At 40.1% G+C, this 19139-nt stretch overlaps 1 protein-coding gene across 2 annotated transcripts in view; it reads right to left on the bottom strand.

Annotated features, from left to right (window-relative positions):
• Nucleotides 1-15277, bottom strand: part of atp8b3 (ATPase phospholipid transporting 8B3) — a 41446-nt gene extending 26169 nt beyond the window's left edge. For both annotated transcript variants that reach the window (XM_074667602.1, XM_074667601.1), the window contains exons 1-2: nucleotides 15113-15277; nucleotides 12715-12833 (exon numbers count right to left, since the gene is read on the bottom strand). The gene's annotated coding sequence lies outside the window, so the exon portion shown is untranslated. The remainder of the gene's footprint in view (nucleotides 1-12714; nucleotides 12834-15112) is intronic.
• Between the last annotated feature and the right edge of the window lie 3862 nt (nucleotides 15278-19139).

Raw genomic sequence — 19139 nt, forward strand, 5'->3', positions numbered from 1 at the left:
AGGATGGTTCAGCCAAACCAATCAAAGCTCAAATCCTTCCAAGAAACTATTTCTGTAATAATTCCACTGTTGGCGTGAAAACTCAGTAATGGAAAAATCTAGTTCATGCAAGTCTGTGCTGCTTCTCTGTGTGTTGTTGGTGTGACCATGCACTTCCGTGGGAATCAATACAATTCAATTTATTAGTTGCTGCAAAATTCTAAAAATCTGGAGACAAACTAGAGAAAGGCTGTTTCCCAAAGCCCAGGTACCTTGCCTTGCCTTGGTCTGATGTGGGCGTGGGCAGGCATCCACATCATCCGATGCTGCCTAAGTGCTGTTCCAATGTTCATGTCCTCCGGAGGCAAATGTCCTCCGTTTGGTTAGCATGTGGCTAATTGACCAAGGAAACACAGGTGTATCCTTCATAGCCTTGCCACGGCTATAAATACCCAACATACAACGCGTGAATCTACGAAAAAGGAAAAAATGGAAGGAAAAAATGCACCAGGGAGAGACGCTCCAGTGGAGGCGTGCGATAAATTCCAATGTAAATGTAAGCTACAAAATACACCTCTGAGAATAACAACTTATACCATGTCCAACACTTGACTCTTTTGTGTGTCACTCACGTAACCATGAGAAGCTGCACCTTCAGAGTGTCAATGATGTGACAATAAAAAAGCAAAAAGCGTACAAAAGTGGCAAGCCATGACAATATTTGTAGCTGCTTGAGCATACGGTCTACTCCCACGTTTGTATTTAACTTTCCAAGAACTGTCCACAGTGCAACACATGTTATGTAAGACAATGTAACTCCAATTCCACAAAAATTTGTGAAAGGAATCTGATGGTAAAAAATGTGCCTTTGTAGGCTGTTCCATTAGCATTTCCTTTTGAGCAGAGGCAGGACACTTGCCTTGGATTGGAAGGAAGTGGCTTCGAAGGCACTGCCTTCCAAGGCAAGGCAAGGTACCTGGGCTTTGGGAAACAGCCAAAGACTGAACTGACTGTTGAATCATGGCTGGCTGTGGCCTCTGTGGTTAGTGTGAGTCAGAAAGAAAAATCTGTTGGAGTTTTCAAGAACTGATCTGATGGCTCTGAGGACATCCCCCTCCTCATCTGGACATCCCCCTCATGCAGCAAACCACCACAGCTATAATGTGCAAAGAGGTGTGGTTATTCATTTCAGTGACATTGTTTACTGCGGTTATTCTGTTTGGAACAGGTGTTAACATTGCCTTACATCAGCTCTCAATACTATGAGTAATATAGAAAAAAATATTACAAAGATCAGACAACATATCAAGATAGAATGTGATTTAAAATCAAAAGTTGTATTCGATCACATGCACACAGTGAAGATGAACGGCAATTTGAGTGCATCAAATTTAGGTGTATGGTACTTGGAGCAGAGTCAGCAGAAGCAGCAAAGTAAAAAGCAACACATGTCTGTTTGTTGAGTTAAATACAATATTTCATAATGTAGTAGTCTTATGAGGACCTTATGTTCACTAAACACAAAATCAAATCTTATGATAATTGAAAAACCAAGACTCCCACAGCCAGGAGAAAAAACAATGTGGCACCCTTTAGGCAACATCCAGTTCAGACAAACGGATGTGGAAGTGCCAAAAGTTGCTGTTGATCAAGAGTCTGCTTGAGGCTGGCTGAAGAAAGACCAGAAACCACCACTTACCGTATTTTCCGCACTACAAGGCGCTTAGGAGTATAGGGCGCACCTTCAATGAATGGCCTATTTGAAAACTGTTTTCATATATAGGGCGCACCGCATTATAAGGCGCATAGAGTAGAAGCTACAGTAGTGGCTGGGGTTGCGTTATGCATCCACTAGATAGAGCTGCGCTAAAGGGAATGTTCACAAAACAGTCAATAAGTCAGTCAAACTCAGGCTACATCCACATGGAGCCGCACATTTTCCTATCCAACTATTTTTTGTGCTGTTTATACAAAAAAGTGCGCTGTAAAGACGAAGCTGTTTCTGCCGTCCACAAAAGCAGTTTCCAGAGATCAGTTCAAATGCCAGACCTTTGGGGGCGCTGTATTGCTCTAACAATAAACAAGAGAAGAAACCCGGGCCAGCCTGTGGGCTAATGTTAGCACTTAGCAGAACTCCTTACTGCTTACCGCTGTTACTCCGGTGACACCCCCGAACTATGGTAGCCATGATTAATATATCCATATATAAGGCGCATCGGATTATAAGGCGCACTGTCGGCTTTTGAGAAAACTGAAGGTGCGCCTTGTAGTGCGGAAAATACGGTACACACCAAGTCAAAACGAAAAAACAAAAATAAAAGCAAAAAAAGGGACTTTTATAGCATTAAAAACATAAACAACGCTAATCGTGCTTTCAGCACACACTCTACGGGGGTGAATTATTTTTATTCAGCTGTTTATGTCGGACATTAGGATCACAAGTTTGTCCAATCAGTGATGCAGCTCAGCTCACATGACTCAAGGGCGCCCTATAGATGTTAGGAAGTAAGCTCATAGCCCGCATCATATCCAACATGGCCCCCGCCAACGAACGGCTTCATTACAGTGCATCAGGGACAGACAGGAGCAGTGACTAAGTCCATATTTTACACAGCATATGGTTGCTTCATGTTACACCTCTCTTATTAAGCTGGTAATCATGCTAACTGAATACCAGTGCCAAACTTTTCTGCATTAATTAACAAGCAGGAAGGTTTAGTTCAGTGATTCAAGCAGACATCCCAGATACAGAGGTTGTAATCCTCAACCCAGAAGCTATTTACTTCACCCCTAGCTTTGGCTCTTTGCTGCACCCTCTTCTAACTTCCCCTCCACATTTTTTCTCTTTTTTTGTTGCATGCACCACAAAATGAAGACAAAATGGCCTGAAACTAACTTTCAAATGAGCATGTGTAACATTCCAACATTAACTTGCACCTGCTGGCGTTACTGTTAGTGTATGTGCTGCAGCCAGTGATTGTTGAGGGAACGGAATATTTTCATTTCAGCCTGTTTCAAGATGTGAAGTTAAATCACAATTATAAACTAATGAGCAACAAGTCTGTAACATGTCTCCGAAGGAATCCCAGTCCATTTTTCTTCTACAGATTTGATGGTCTCTGGCATCAACCCTGGTCTTCGGTTCACCCCACACATTTTCAAAAGGATTCAGGTCAGAGCTTAGTTTTTTAACCCTGGTACTTTAGTTTTCTGGAGGTAGTTCTTCACCAACAACATATGTTTAAGGTCATTGTCGTGTTGGAAGACAAAGCCACAACTCATACCCACTTTTGCAGCTGATTTTCTTTCAAAATCTTCAGCTTCTTCTTTCTCCATGATTCTTTTAACCTTGACAAGATTCCCAGTTTCAGACGCACTAAAGCATGATACTCCCACCATGTGCTCGGTTCTATGCCTCTCTTTTCTTTCTCTAAACATACGCAAGTCTCTGTGCCTAAAAAGCTCTAGATGGTCTCATCTGTTAAAACAGACATTCCAGTATGCATATATACTCTTTTTCCAGATTGTCCTTAGCATACTTCAATCTAGCTTGAAGGTGTCTCTCCTGTAAAAGTGGATTTTTTTTTTGGTCTTGCATCCCCAACAGTCCATTTTTGTGCAGCGCTCTAATGACTGTCTTCAACACAACAACTCTTGACTTGGTTAACTCGTGTAGATTGGTAGTTGCTACAGGGTTTGTAAAAACATCTCTCAGTAGTTTTCCTTCAAGGGTTATTGAAAACTTTGACGTCCTACCTCTGCCAGACTTGTTTGGTACTGTGTGACTCTCATTGAATTACTTGACGATACTTCTAACTCCACTTTTTAATGCCTGGAAACGCTGTGATAACTTTGTCAATCCTTCTCCTGCTTTGTAAGAAACAACATCTCTTTTTCAAGTCTAATCTGGTTTCTTTTGTTTTTAGTATGCTAACTCCACTAACAGCTCAAACCCTTATTGTGGTTTTTACACTGCGCGTAAAGACCCCCCCCCCATACACACACACACACACACACACACACACACACACACACACACACACACACACACACACACACACACACACACACACACACACACACACACACACACACACACACACAAACACTTTGAACTTTATTGATTATAAGGTTTGAGCATTACAGAGTTTAAGCACCTAATAGCACAACAGTGGTTTGTGTTTTGACCCAATAAAAAGGTCAGTTCTTATGGGGGGCTAAAAATTCTGACCCTCGTAATTTCTGTTTATTGTGAAATAACTTGGGTTCTGTGTGTAAAGTTAAATAGTACATAACACCAAAATAAAGCTAGGATGACTGAGAAAGTTTGTTAAAGATTTACTTGTGTGTTCAAATGCACTTTGGAAATTTGGGGAAAATAAATAAATAAACAAACAAACAAACTTATAAATAAATAATTTTTAGGAGGCTTATGATTTTGACCTCAGCTGTATTTGTTAAGCCCTCTTTTTATTTAGTCGTAATATTTAAAATGTCTGATGACCCACAAAAATATGTTTTCCTGTCATTCTGCACATTAATCATCACTTGCGTCTATTTCACACTTGGGTTAAGGTTTTAAGTCCGCTGCTGATCATCAGCGCATTCCTCTCTAGTCTGTGTTGACGATCACGCAGATCGCTGCGCAGTCAACTAACTCAAAATGCACAAGTAGGGCAGCTGATGACAGGTGATTCATTTCATTAACATCTGCCGGTTTCCTGGTGACCACGCTGTAATATTGGACTTCCGCTCTCCAAGTGAAGTCGCCCAAACAGTTTCCACAGCATCAAAGTATCACGAGTGAAGCGCGATTGGCTGCGTGCACACAGTGTTTCCGTGCGCCCCACCGATTTGCTCTCTTCAGCACCGCAGATAATGATTGACAAGCTCACAAACTCAGCAAATAACCAATTAAATCAAAAGCTGAACGCTGGGGTGTGTGGTGCAGAATTAAACTTGTCAAAGTTTATTTGCTCTTTTGAAGCCTTCAGCAGGTGCCATCTTTGTGCTCAGGTCAGTGCGTAAAGTTTAATAATGTTTCATGGTTCGATCACAAAAATTAAGGGGAAAACCACGAGTTATGTTAAATAAACCGCTCATTTGTTTGACTTTTTGTTTTGTTTTATCGAGTCTTTGGTGCACATATCAACTGCTGCCTTTGATGATACACGAACAAATAATGTTTTAATTAGTCAAGAGTGGAGCCGTTTTAACAATCCTTATACTCTGCGTTTCAGAGTAACTGTCCAAAGGTAGCATCACTTTGATTTGTACTGATGAAATATTATTCGTACTTCCCTGTCTGTAGCATGTCGCTTTATTTGTTTCGCACAGGGTGTAGTTATAATACTTTTTTTAGGTAAATAAAATTTCAATCTCTCCATGCAGTCAGCTCTGCATGAAGAAAAATCTGAACATTAATAGGAAAATGCTGGAACCAAAAGTGAAAGGTTTCTATAACTCAATTCTAAAAGTTGCCTTTTTGACGTATAAAAAGTTTTTGTTTTTTTTGACTGAAACTGCTGCGTAAATCCCTGCAGACGAACCATGTCGACCGTTAGAAGCCCCAAGGGTCCTGGGTCTGCTTCTCCAAGCCTGTCCTCCTCCTCCTCCTCCTCCTCCTCCTCATTGGGAAGCAGCGGCTACTCGGAGACCGAATCGGACCCTGGCCTCCTCTACCCAGCAACTCGGTACTCCCTGCTGACCAGACGTCTCCTGCGCTTACGGGCCTGCAGCAGCCCCATTACGCGCCGCAAAAGGGAGATGATTCCGGCTGATAAGAAGGACGCCACGTACTGGGACAAACGCCAAAGGAACAACGAGGCGGCCAAGCGGTCCAGGGAGAAGAAGAGGCTGCAGGACCTGATGATGGAGGGTCAGCTTTTGGCTCTGAGCGATGAGAACGCACAGTTGCGCTCTCAGGTGCTCAGCTTGCAGTATCACGGCAGCCTGAACGGGGAGAAAAGTAACCCCCATGCAGCGTGTGCAACACCAGACTGTGCGCTGTCCCTTCCACCTAGACCTCCCTACCCATACCCCGGACTTTTCCAGGCAGGACTCTGGAGCAACAGCAGGAACAACCAAGTCTCTACGCTGGGTGTGAAGCATCATGAAGCAGCGTTGCATCCGTTTGAGGCAAAGATCCCCTGTTTCAGCTCCACTTTAGAAACTTATCCCACTGGCGTACAGCCAGATATCCCCGGGCCGCGTTTCTTTCCTCCTACTGCAGTTTCTGGGGTTGGCAGGTCAGTGGAGGTCGAGATGGATCCAAAGCGTCAGGTATCCCACATCGCTGACATCCCTGGATCCAGCCATCCCCCTCCCTCTATCCGAGCATTTCCTGACAAATTTCCCCGAGCCTCGATCCAGACGTGGATGGTGCCCGGTGTCCATCACCCCGCAGGGCCAAATAGTTGTCTGCTGCCTTGGCGCTCCACTTACCTGTCCCCATCGTCGGTCTACCCCGGCTCGTATATGCAGGACAGAGCGGGACAGGGGCAGAGTCTGGAGGCAGACACTCAGAGAGGATTCAGGAGCCGGGTCAGCAGTACACCTGCAGGTCTAATCCAACCCGGGATGCACCTCAGCCCTTACAGACGCTAACTGACCACCTGACGCAGCGTTTGTTTCACACGCGTTATTAACAGTCACAGTAGTGGTTTTTTCCTAAAGCTGTTAAAAAAAGCTTTGAATTGTGTCTTGATACTACCTTCCATTTTATTATTTTGCTGTGCATATCTTTCCCAAAAAAAATCGATGTATCAGATTATCCCATACATCACTGACTCGGGTCACTGTCTTTTGAATGTTCACCTGCTGAAGCAAAGGGCGGGATGAAAATGAGCCCTGACTCTTTGGATCACTTAAAACGTCTCCAAAACAACAATGCATTTAACATCAAAGTCAGTTTTTTTATTGTTTTTATCTAGAAACAAACTAAAGAACTCAGGTGAAGTTTTTCTGTTCGTGTCTTTTTTTTTCCAAGGGAGTTGTGGTGGAAAAATATGCGCGGCCAAATTAGTAAATCTGGGTATTTGTTGGGTTGGTATTCCCCTCGATTCCCTCCCCTATGCGTAATTTCCCAGCACACACTGACTGCAGGACAGCCAGACGGTGAACTGTTAGTTTGTAAGCCTGCGGCTCGATGAGACATCATCCTCCACTCAAAACAGACAGTGGAGCTTAGTTCATAGACAGAAATATTAATACATCTACCAAAATTGTCCACAACCTCTCAAACAAAAAAGTGAAAAAGTCCTCACAGCTCTCTGATAAATGTTTCTGCTGCAACGTTGTGTAAAATAACATTGCTCTTATTCTGAAAAAAGTAAAATACATATTTTTTAAAAAGGGGTAGAAAGGGGAAAAAGTAGTCTTGCTATCCTTTGTATTCGGATGCTCGTACGGCAAAATCTATCAACGAGTGAAGCTAGAAAAACTTTAATTCTGCACCCGAGGTTTTTACAGTTTTATCTCCGTCGTTGTCAAATATATTTCAAATAGACAAGTCATCATGAAACCGCTCAAGAAGCTTTTTAGCATAGAAGTCTAGAGAAGGGTCCACACACCTTCTACCTGACTCTGCCAGCCCGTCCACTAAGGCCACCAGCAGAGGGCGCTGTGACACAGTAATCTTCCTTGTCTGGACGCTGTCAGCAATAACTCTTTAAGATTAATGTCCACTTCCCTCCTCCTCTTTCGTCTTAATCAATTATAATTTAAATATGGTCAATAATAATGAAAATAATAATAATAATAATAATAATAATAATAATAATAATAATAATAATAATAATAATAATAATAAAATTATAATAATAACCCAAAAATATATTGATAATATACGTCCAATTATATTACTGTTTTATCATGTGCTACATGCAATGTGATGCTTGATGTTTACATGGGATAAAAATGTAATTCATTTATCTGGCCCTGAAATAATATAACTATCCTTTCATAAAATGGATATACTAAAAAAACAAAATAATTTTTAAAAACCATATATTTAACTGCCCAATTATTTATCATAAACACACCTCTAATTGTCAACATGTCAAAGCATATTCAAAATTTACTCTTTGCCCTTAAAACTTAACAATAGGAATCAAGAATTGAAAAAATGGTTAATTTCCAGAATTAAATGAAATACGTAAATGTATGATTTGAAAGTTTTTTTCAACTGTTTAAATTTTGCATGATGCTTGGACAACAGTTTTTTTTGCACAGCAAAAGCACAGCTAGCAGTTAGCCTGAGGGAAACTCAAAACCAAAACTGATAAACTGCACTGAAAAAAAGTCTTGTGTACTTTTGGCTCAGACTCTGCTTCTTGGTTGTGTGACTACAACAAAGTGTTTTCTGTCACATTACAAGCTTTGTAGGAGCTAAACAGCAGGAAGCAAAATTACTTACCAGGTTACATGCGACTGTGTCTAAACATAGAAATGAGAGTAAAAGTTGATTTCACAAAAGTAAGCGATGTGATCCAGTATTGTTACTGAAAAAGTCTACTGTCCATTCAAATAACGCATGCCACTGAATAGCTCTAATTGCTCTAATGCGGCAGCAAAAAATAAAACAGCAAAAACAAAAGCACGGCACTGACAAACCAAATGGCATCAGTGCTTAAAACCATCGCAGTGGCAGTAATGATGTAACATTACCATGTACTCTGAAACGCTCAGCCTTGAGCATGAAACATGACAAACTTATCACTACGATATTGAGAGCTGCACCATACAGGAAAGACCCCTGCGTGGGTAAGCCCACAGATACCATAAACCCTGAACATCAGACACTTAATGTGACATCAGAGGTGGACATTAAAAGACACAAAAAGGAGGAGGGAGGTGAGAGGGTAGATAAAGCGACATGACACTTTAGCGCCGTAGTCTCAGAGGAGGGTGCTCATCTCATAGTTGTTTATTTGTGCCGTGTGGGGGCAAGATATCTGTGATTAAGGTTGTTGGCACTGGACTTTCCGCACACAGCAGTTGAAGGTAAGGCGTCGCACTCATTTTAGATTTTAAATGTTTTAAATGACGTTTGCAGCAGCATTTGTATTCAGGGGGGTGAAACACTTCAGGTGTTAAAAGCCAAAGGCCTGGACAGTTTTTTAGAATACACCACCACATGCTTGATCTCATCACCGAACAAAGGAATGATTTCTTAGCTGCAAAAAGAAAAAGAAAAAGAAAGAAAGAGAGGCTTAGTTTATATGAGGAATGGAGGTTTTCTGTTTTCTCTCTTTTTATGTTTCATTTATACCAAACTATACCAAAACAAAATCTGATATTCTGAATAAAGAACTTAAAAATTGTTTTCCTGTTATTTGTTTAAAATTGCTTGAAGAAAAGGAAGTGTTACGACCGTGTTATACGCATAAGATATAAAACATAATTTTTCTATCCTACAAATCTTACTGTTGAATAAAGATCATATTCAGGTCCACACTGGAATGGAATCAACAAAACAGTCTTTTAAAAAAAATTGAATCTACAGCTTTATTAAGTCTTTTATGGTACTAGAATAGAGATGCATGGAGTTTTTTTTTCTTTTAACACTGCAGGTTAAGTTATCATTCTGTCTTGTTGTCTTTTTCTCCATTTTTGATAAATTATGTATATTTCAAAGGTCAACTGAGACAGAGGCATTGCAAATTAACTCGAGCTGCAGTTGCTGTCGTTTGCAGCGGCAAACTCCATATCTCTACAAATACAAAGAATAAAAAAGCCCACACTTTGCTTGTTCTGAAATATTGCTGCCATTATTATTGTTATAATAATAATTATTATAGTTTTATGTTTTAGTGCTTGTTGGATCTGAAACTTAAAAATCTGTCCAAAGTCTACTAAAAGAGAGTGAGTGATGAAAAAAGCATCACCTGGGTTAGATTGATACAACATTGCAACACTCAGAGAAATAAAAGAACACCAACCTTCACCAAATCAACATTTTATCACGGAAAATTAACGCATCATGTCTTTTTGTTCTCTTTCATGTAGTCGATCTCTGCTTAAGGGGACTAAATAAAAGTTGCTCTATCCATTAAAAATAAGACATTACTGCTTCAACCCTTGCGAGACTGTAAGAATCGTACATTTATTTGCTCAATTTTTTAATGATGCTGTAAATACTTAGGTTGCAAAGTTAATTCCAAAGCAGTTGACTGGCACATAAATGTTTTTATGAAAGTCCTCTGTGAAGTACAGCAATCGTAGAGGAAAAAAAATCATGTAATAGTGCCACACTTCAAGGAATTCATGGGTTAACAGACAATTCAAGACAAGAATGGCGATAAATTCTTTTATTCCCCAGAGAGCATTTATTCACTTATTTTCATAACGGCAGTTAACAGGAGAATACCGAGGTAAAATGCCACTAAGAAAGGACTGACCGACTCTTTCTCCAATGGATGGTTATTTTAAAAGCAAAGAACTCTGCAACACAACAGCAGGTGGTAGAGTATAAGAAAACGGATAGACCCTAAAAGAAGAAGTTTGAGAGTTCCTTACTAAAAAGCAGCCTGGATATAAATAGTCGGTATGAAACAGGTGCAAATGTGCAGAGCAGTATGGTGAGCAGGCCTCAAGAGATTTCACTCAGGAACCCTTGCTTTTTATTTTCTCTCTCTGCCTCTCTGATTATTGTTTTCTCTCTTCCTGCTGCTTTTTTTCAAGGCTTGCTTTAGCGCAGTGTAAAACGCCTGGTCTTTGTGTGTCGCCTCACACAAGTCTGCAGGTGTGCATGTTAAGAAGGACACACACACACACACACACACACACACACACATTCACACACACACTCACATGCAGGGTGCAGGTCTACTCCCTTGCTGGGCACAGGCCTGAATATTTTTAACCTGTTGTGCTATCACCATCGTTCAGGATGCGAGGCGTCTTTGAACCTTTTGTTTTGAGGCTTGTGATTCAGTCTGGCTGGCACGTCAAAAATAAGACCATGTGAATGTAAGATGTTGCACCAAGTGTGGATAACAGAAATAAAAATGAGAACTTGCAGCTAAACGGGACACTGCATTATAATTTTTGAGGTTACAGACTGTTAAGTGGTTTGTGCATGAGAGAGTTCCTCTTGTGTGAAATCCAGACAGTTTCTTTCACAACTCTTTGAAAAGGTGTCACATGTAACATGTGACATGAACATGATATCCTATGTGTTGTTTGTAAAAAAAAAAGCAAAAAAAAGGTGTGAGGAAAGCATCAATGAGATAAAAGGCATAACTAATAGCTCAATGTGTGTGCGCGTGTGTGTTTCGGGGTATGGTTGCATGCAAAAGGAGGTGGCTGTGGTTTCAGCACAATGTTCATCCTCTCTGCACAGCTTCCCATGAAACTGCCCCAAACCCACACAAATGAAAGAGACTGTATCAACAGCTTTTTCTCTGACTAATTCTTTGAAACATTGCATTTACTTTCCAAAACAAATGGACAAACTCTCACAGGAGGACAGAAGGAAGTCAATAAAAGATACAGTGACAAGTGAAGCCCTGTTGATCAGATAGACCAGACTCTGGATTATGAAGCAAGCTTCTGGCCACAGAAAACCTTCCTCTATTAAATTATCATATATCTTTTGTAAAGTGATACTCATGGATGGAACAAGTTGGGTCCTATCACAAGGTTTAGGGCAGAAATTACTCCTACAGCAGTGTTTTAGTGCAGCAGAAGCCCAGGGCGCTCGCACCAAACACCCCCTCCCTGCTCGTCAGCCAGTTTCCTCTGCACTCAGACGGGGCCATTTTTACTTGACCAAAAACACAAATAAACAGACTATCACCGAAAAATATGATATCGGCCTGCACTCACACTTTATTTAGAGAATTTTCAGTGCGTTACTTTCACACAAAAACACCGCTAAATAAGGCTCTAGATCTCATCGTGTCTCTTCGTCCTGGCAGACTACCTGCGTTTGTTTATATCTGGCACGCCTTGCGCGCGGACTGATACACTAAGCAGCGAGCGCCTCGTAGCCAGCTGTGGCTCTGCAGCGGAGGTAGCGCCGTTTTATGACACGATGAGAACTAGAGCCTTATTTAGCAGTGTTTTTGTGTGAAAGTAACGCGCTGAAAATTCTCTAAATAAAGCGTAAATGCAGACTGATATCAGATTTCTTCGGCTGGAGTCCGTTTATTTGTGTTTTTGGTCAAGTAAAAATTGGCCCCGTCTGAGCAGGGAGGGGGTGTTTGGTGTGAGCGCTCTGGGCTTCTGCTGCACAAAAACACTGCTGTAGGGGTAATTTCTGCCCTAAACCTTGTGATAGGACCCAACTTGTTCCATCCTGGAGTATAAATTTAAGTGCTAATTTTCACTATGTTAAGGAATTGCACTGTTTTGTCAGGGAGCTGGTTGGCCTGACAGATTATGGCAACTAATCCCGACATTACCAACCTCAGTTCAGCGGTCTTATCTAACAAAGACAGAAATGCCACAAAAATAGCATAAGAAAAAAAACAGGTTACACTGCTCTTCTTTATTTTAGTTATGTATAAAGAGAAGTGCAGGTCAAATTGATTATTATAATCTGAAGAGGATGTGTTACTGAAGTGCAAGAGATAATCTTTGTTGTTCCTTATTTCAGGTTTTGTTGTTTCTCATTTCCATCCACCATGGAGCTTCTGTCATTGTCTTTACATGGAGGCCATGACAGCCATGTTTTACATGCAGACAGTGAGCTGGTGCGCAAAGGGCCCCGTCGCAAACGAGAGTTCATACCTGAGGAGAAGAAGGACGACCTCTACTGGGAGAAGCGTCGCAAGAACAACGAGGCAGCCAAGCGATCCAGAGAGAAGCGGAGGAGGAATGACTACGTGATGGAGGCTCATCTCATGGCCCTGAAAGAAGAAAATACAAGACTCAGTGCTGAATTATTGGCAATGAAGCTGCACTATGGCCTGGTCCATCCTGCAGTCTACACCGGCCACCAAAGTAACCAACTGCAACACGATGTTCACCGCAGCAACGAGCCGATCATTAACACGCACCACCCACCCCTACACAGAGACTTCTACAGGGTTGGCAGAGACTCTTCTGTTATCACCAGCCACCAGTCACCACCGCCTTTTTTCTTTCCTTCATACACTCTCCAAACACTGAGAGGCTTTCCATATTTAAACCCATCTGGTACAGCTGGCTCTGGTCTCCTTGCTCCCTTTGTCCTTCCTCAAAATGTTCTTCCCACCTACTCATCCTGTCCTGCACCCCCTCTACTGAAGCCCATTCCTACCAGAGGAGCCTCAGATGAGGAGAAGGAGCAGCAGGTCCCGGGGTTGCTGTCCCTGTGCCGCTCTACTCCACCTCGCAAAGTTTCATCTCGTGGAAACAGACACAACTCCCCACCAAGACATTTCATGTCCCACTAATGGTCAACCATTCAGGTTGTTTTAATGTGAGTTATCTTTGTACAATGCCAAAACCCCAGCACACACAATGACTTTGCTGTTAAAATAAGTCAGTGAGCATTTGAATAGAATCCCCTTATGTACAAATACACAATACACGGTGCTCAGTCATAAATAGAGCACTGAGGCGACTTTAGCCTCTCTCTGTGTGAACCTGTTTCAGCCGTTAAAGCGCAGTAAAGGTTCAATTGTGCATATTTTCATTTTACAGGTCAACTGTGACAGAAATAGAAACATCCATGTCTGTGTTATGTTGATGGATGGAAATAACTTGTGTCTCTACTTTTATACAGTAGGTACAACAAATACAAGAAGGTTTATCCTTTATTGAGTAAAAAAGAACCCAGCAGATTATGAAAAAAGCCTCATGATGCTTGACATCGCTCTTGGCAATAGTCTCTCACTGACAACAAAAACACTGAAGTATAACAATGTCAATTTCTTTTTATTGTTGTTTTTCTGTACGTTTTAATAAATGACCTTGTAATTGTCTAAAAATATTAAAGCAGTCAAATTGGAGGAATGTGAACAAGTTATAGAATTGTTGTGTTTCTCATTTTTTTTATATTAATGTGAAAAAATTACAGTCCTATTCTACATAATCCTGAAACTGATGACTGAACCATTAAGCTGCTGACTTTCTTAACATTGATGTGGGCTTATTCAGAGACTAAAGCCTAGAATTGAACCCTTTGGGCAACTGTTTACAAAGTAAAAGCAATCTTAATCATAGACCAAAGCTAATTTTTTGCTTTTTTTTAGGTCACAGACAGAGTAGCTAACAACTCCTTTTTTTGTGCTAGCGTTTGTTGTGTTTTACAGTGATTCAGTAGCAGGGCTCCAGACAACAGCAGGTTGTTGGCTCTTTGCCTGAAAGTACTGATGGCAACTTGGCAACATTGCTGCTGTCCAGGCAAACAGCCAGCCCTACTGGTTCAAAGGCAAACTCAAAGAAACAGCCAGTGCTTACTCAAGAACATGACAGCAGCTGACTGCTCACTTATGCCGCTTTCACACTGAAAAGCTTTTTAATATAACTTTTTATTCAGGCTGAGAAAAGCTTTAATCACAAGTAATATTTGTGACAATTAAACCTGACTATTTATGTTGTTAAAAGTTAAAGAAGTGCAAATGTTTCACTGCATCTGAGACAGAGTAATCATAAAAAGCCTACTTTTCATGAAACAGTGTTTTGGCCCAAACTGAACCTCATCCAATAACTTGGCTGTAAAAATACAGTTTCAGGGTCAGGCAATTTGAGAGATTAGCTGGTTGGGGGGAAAAACGTTTTGTTTTGTTCAATTTCTAATTTTTCAGCTTAAGGTACTCAATCAACAGGTTTATCACAAAACAAGACAAAAAAATGCGTTGATAATAAGGTTGCCTTCTTCCTTCTGGTAAGTAACCAAGCCGCAACCATGTTGGTTGATAGCTGTGAATCGTTTTGCTAACAGGTGCTGATTTATATACATTGAAAGCACGAAATAAGAATAACGTAGATGTTTCGTTCATTGTTTTTGCCCTATTTCAAACTTCAACCCTTCTTTTTCCCGAATGTTCAGTTAGAAAACTCAAAACTGGATTGCTGGTAAAACGGATAGCATTGAGTACTCCATGGTGCTAAGTGTTAGCTTGCTAACACTAAATCAGAGTGTGGCGTAGTTTATACAAAACCTGTTGTTAATGTAACGACGTTGAAGTGGGGTACTCACAACTTGAGGGACAGGGGTGATATAGTATCTGGACATGTCAGTCTCACTGTCCACGGTAAAAGGGGAAAATCCGGGTAGAGTGTGCCCTCTGAATGCTTTACCCTCTGGGCACTGAGCACTTAGGCGTCGTTGGCTTGTTCAGGCCTTTAGGCCTTGTTTTACCTGTATCACGTGACCTCGTTTTCGGCCGTTGTTCATAACGTTTTATACAGTCTATGAACGTCCCTCGCCGGTTTCCTGCACACCACACAACATTGGACTGTACACTAATAAAAATGAGTGAAATAGTACGACCACGAATAATTTAAAAAAAAAAACAGCCAGAGCGCATCTAACACAGCGTGTCTTCAAATTATACATTCATGGTTTAAAACAGAGAATAAGCAAATTCAAGTGTATTATTTCCCTGAAGAGTGGACCCAGCTGGGCATGCAATAAATGTAATTTGGAAGTGTGTACACATAGTTTAACAGGATATTGTTTTCACATACATAAACCCCAGAAAAAATTGATCAGTTAATTTTTAAAATACTATCTTCTCAGACATTATGTAACAAAATTGAGATAGCTCTTCACAACCTCAGCTATCACTCCACAAGAGGTACAATAACACCAAAAGCAATGAGCCTTTGGAATAATATTCTTTATTACATAGAATTACAATGGGACACAAGGCCCTTGATTCATTTTTCTTGTTACAAGAAAATAACATTCTAAGTGCTGACATAAATATTAGAAATCCTCTAAGGGTCCGCCTTAGCTAGAGCAGTACATAGCTGCAGCTGATGACTGCTTCTGATGCTAAATGATTACTTTTTACAAGCTGCGACAGATCTGAAATATTTGTTGAACTAATGAAATTCAGTGTTAATAACATTGTGATCTGAATGACAGTTTCATTACCTCTGACATGTTCAAGCGTTACAGCAAGAAAAATTAGTCTGGATACTAATTTTTTAATATTTGTTCTCCTCCTGTTATTGTATGTTTCATAATTTGTTTGCAATACCTCTATACAATTTGGTAAACCCAGAGATAACAAGCCAAAACATCACAGCTGATCACAAACAAAAAATTCAAAAACCAAAGCTAGATTACCACTCTGTTTTGCTAGACTGCAATAAATTATGTGACATACACATCATTTTGAAAGGGACACCTGGGGCCTCCTCTGGTATCAAGTTTCAGTTGATGTAACATTGACCTTTAAGTATAAAATGAGTCATATGAGGTAGAAGTTTTCATCACTGTAATCAAGAAGCAGATCAAAAATAAAACATAGACCATCTTTGTATGACATTATTGATGTATACAAAAAGGAAAAAAATGACCAAAGAGAATCTGCAGTCGATGAGCTGACCTGCGCACAGATCACATAGGAATGGAAACACCCTTCTAACGAGTCAGTTGTTCAGTAACTGCAAAAAACAATGGTGTGTAGACTACCGCCTAAAACTCCACTGTAACACTGAATTTGTAATTATACCCCATACACTGAAATCTTGAACACAGACAGAGGCTTGAGGCACACTCTATGTAACGTCACCTCTATCACCCATCCGTGTTTCCATTTTAGGGCTGGAAATAACTTGAAGGAGCAGAAGTTAAGTATCTCTGTGTTAAAGTGTATCCTGACATCATTTCCTGTCAGTGAGCATGATCAAGGGGCCGAAGAGAAATGGTTTTACATCCTCATGATACTAAGAAATCATCTTATACAACAACAAGGCATAGCTGCCTTAGTTGTGTACAGTAATTTAACAGCCTATTGTCAGTGTCTGATTCTTGGTCGATGACTCAATGTTCAGTGATGACATAAGTGAGGTTCTTGTCAGAGATCACACCACCCCAAGCGTGTGTGAAGAGGAAATGGTTTCAGGTGTTTAAATTTGCAATTGAACGACTGAAAATCTCATGACTCCAATTGATTGACATTTTTGAAAGATATCATCTTTGTTTTTAGTTTTTGCCTTTAAATTTGATGTTTCCATCATCTTGCAGATTTGTGCACAAGTCTACCACTCTCACATTATGGTTTTTGTACACTTATAGTATGATAGTGTTGTTCACAGTATGTTTTAACCTCTTAAGACCTGAGTCTTTGTCTGGTGTGTGATTTTTAATTCACCTTGCTGTTTTGGATAAGTAAGACCTAATGAGTATGAAAATTTAACTTGGTCATTGACTGGGAAGTTTGATTATTTGTGTTATGAGTTCTCTATTAGTTGTTTGTTAGTAGTGTTATTGTACTTGAATATGTTGTTGGTTTCACTAAAATGGGTGTAATGTTGTGATTTAACCAAAATATGGCATGGGCAGTGTCCTTAAATGTGCCTAATAGGTCAAAGTTTTATAAAATAAAGGGTCATGAATCTGAAAGGCAGAAATGCAATGTGCACATATGTGGATACTTGGTCTTAAGAGGTTAAATATTTAATTTTTTTATTGTTATATTTTCCTAAAACCATATTCTATATTTATTCCCTGACAGTAGTACACTAATTTATTGTTTACTCCACTTAACAAGGAAAAATAAGCTCATGTATATGTAAAATAACTTGAAGTAAACGGTTTCTTATGATTCTACATTTAATTAGATCTTGTTTAGATCTTAATCCAAGTCCAGTGTTAATACAAATTATAGGATAAAATACTAACATGATGCAATATGCACATAACTAGAGTTCTGTATACCTTCTAACAATTATATTGATGGTTTTTTGTTTGTTTGTTTTCTTAAAAGAACTTAGAGAAAATTAAAAATAACAACCTGCCTTAATCAAGCTTCTTAAATCATTGACCGTGATGAGTCATGACACTCCAGATGATGAGCTGAAACTTATTGCTATCAACAAAGGGGGGAAGAGCTTGGTTGCTTGATGAGGAGAATGATACTGATAGTAATTCAATTAGTTTGCTAACATCCTGCTAGCATGTTCACATTTTAAACAGACTTTGATGTTGGTTCAAATTGACAAAACTTAAAGTCAGATTGACACATTTGGCTAATTGGACATGCCAACAACTGCAGACACTCATTAGTAGTATGTGACATAGGTTTAAGACTCAGATGAGTCAGTTTTGACATGTGGGTGGGGGTGGGAGCGTGGTGAACACCTAGCAGTTAGCTCAGCTTAATCCACAGAGGAGGCCCTGTGACACTGGGGGTGGGGGGTGGGGGTGTTTCCTGGTATGGTCACTTTTTTGTGAGGGGGAGAGCAGAGTGTCTGAAAATCATTAGCAAGTCACACTGAGTCACTATCATCACAATCATACAATGAAACAACTCTGACCTGCTGAGAGTGGTCTGATTGAAGGTGATAACATCACCATGTAAGGACACAAGCTGTCGCTGAATGATGCTGTATGTCTCTCAAACTTTGGCCTTTGTAGAAACCAAAACTGAACCTTAAATGAAGATGTTGGATGAACTCAATAAACATTTATCACCCAAATTTGAATAAGGTGACTGCCCTGAAAAAGATTCTGAGTTTTGCTTGACGTACTCTAACGAAATCATGAGTAAAAGTTTGTGGATCTAGGTAACCTTCCATTCACCTTGGTGAAACAGAGAAACATTTCAAGCGTTGACTGGTCATGTTTAAAACTTTTTTCATGCTCCACTCAGACTTAATACTGTCAGATAGTTCAGCTTCATTGTTTTGGATTCTAAATTTGTGTTCATTTCACCTTGATTGGTACATCCAAAATGTAGATCGATAAATACCAGATGTCACCTCTTGCCATATCACTGAAAAGTTACCCACTTGAAAAATGACCCTAACATTACATATTTGATCATCATGATAGAGTTCTAATATCTCAAACTTTGACTTCAGGAAGAGCACAGGGAAACTTTCTTCTGCTATACCAAATTTCTGTTGTTATTGTGAAGAATATTAAAATCTCACTCTAACTACAGAAGAACTATACAACTTCTTCCTCCAACACAACACACACTAACACCCACACATACACACACTCCTCACTATGTTTGTCTGGTCACTGAAGTATATCAACAGCATGT

Source organism: Halichoeres trimaculatus, unplaced genomic scaffold (assembly GCF_033239565.1).
Source record: "Halichoeres trimaculatus isolate MK-OKI-2021-1 unplaced genomic scaffold, fHalTri1.1 fHalTri1_scaffold_4, whole genome shotgun sequence".
Classification (NCBI taxonomy): Eukaryota; Metazoa; Chordata; class Actinopteri; order Labriformes; family Labridae; genus Halichoeres; species Halichoeres trimaculatus.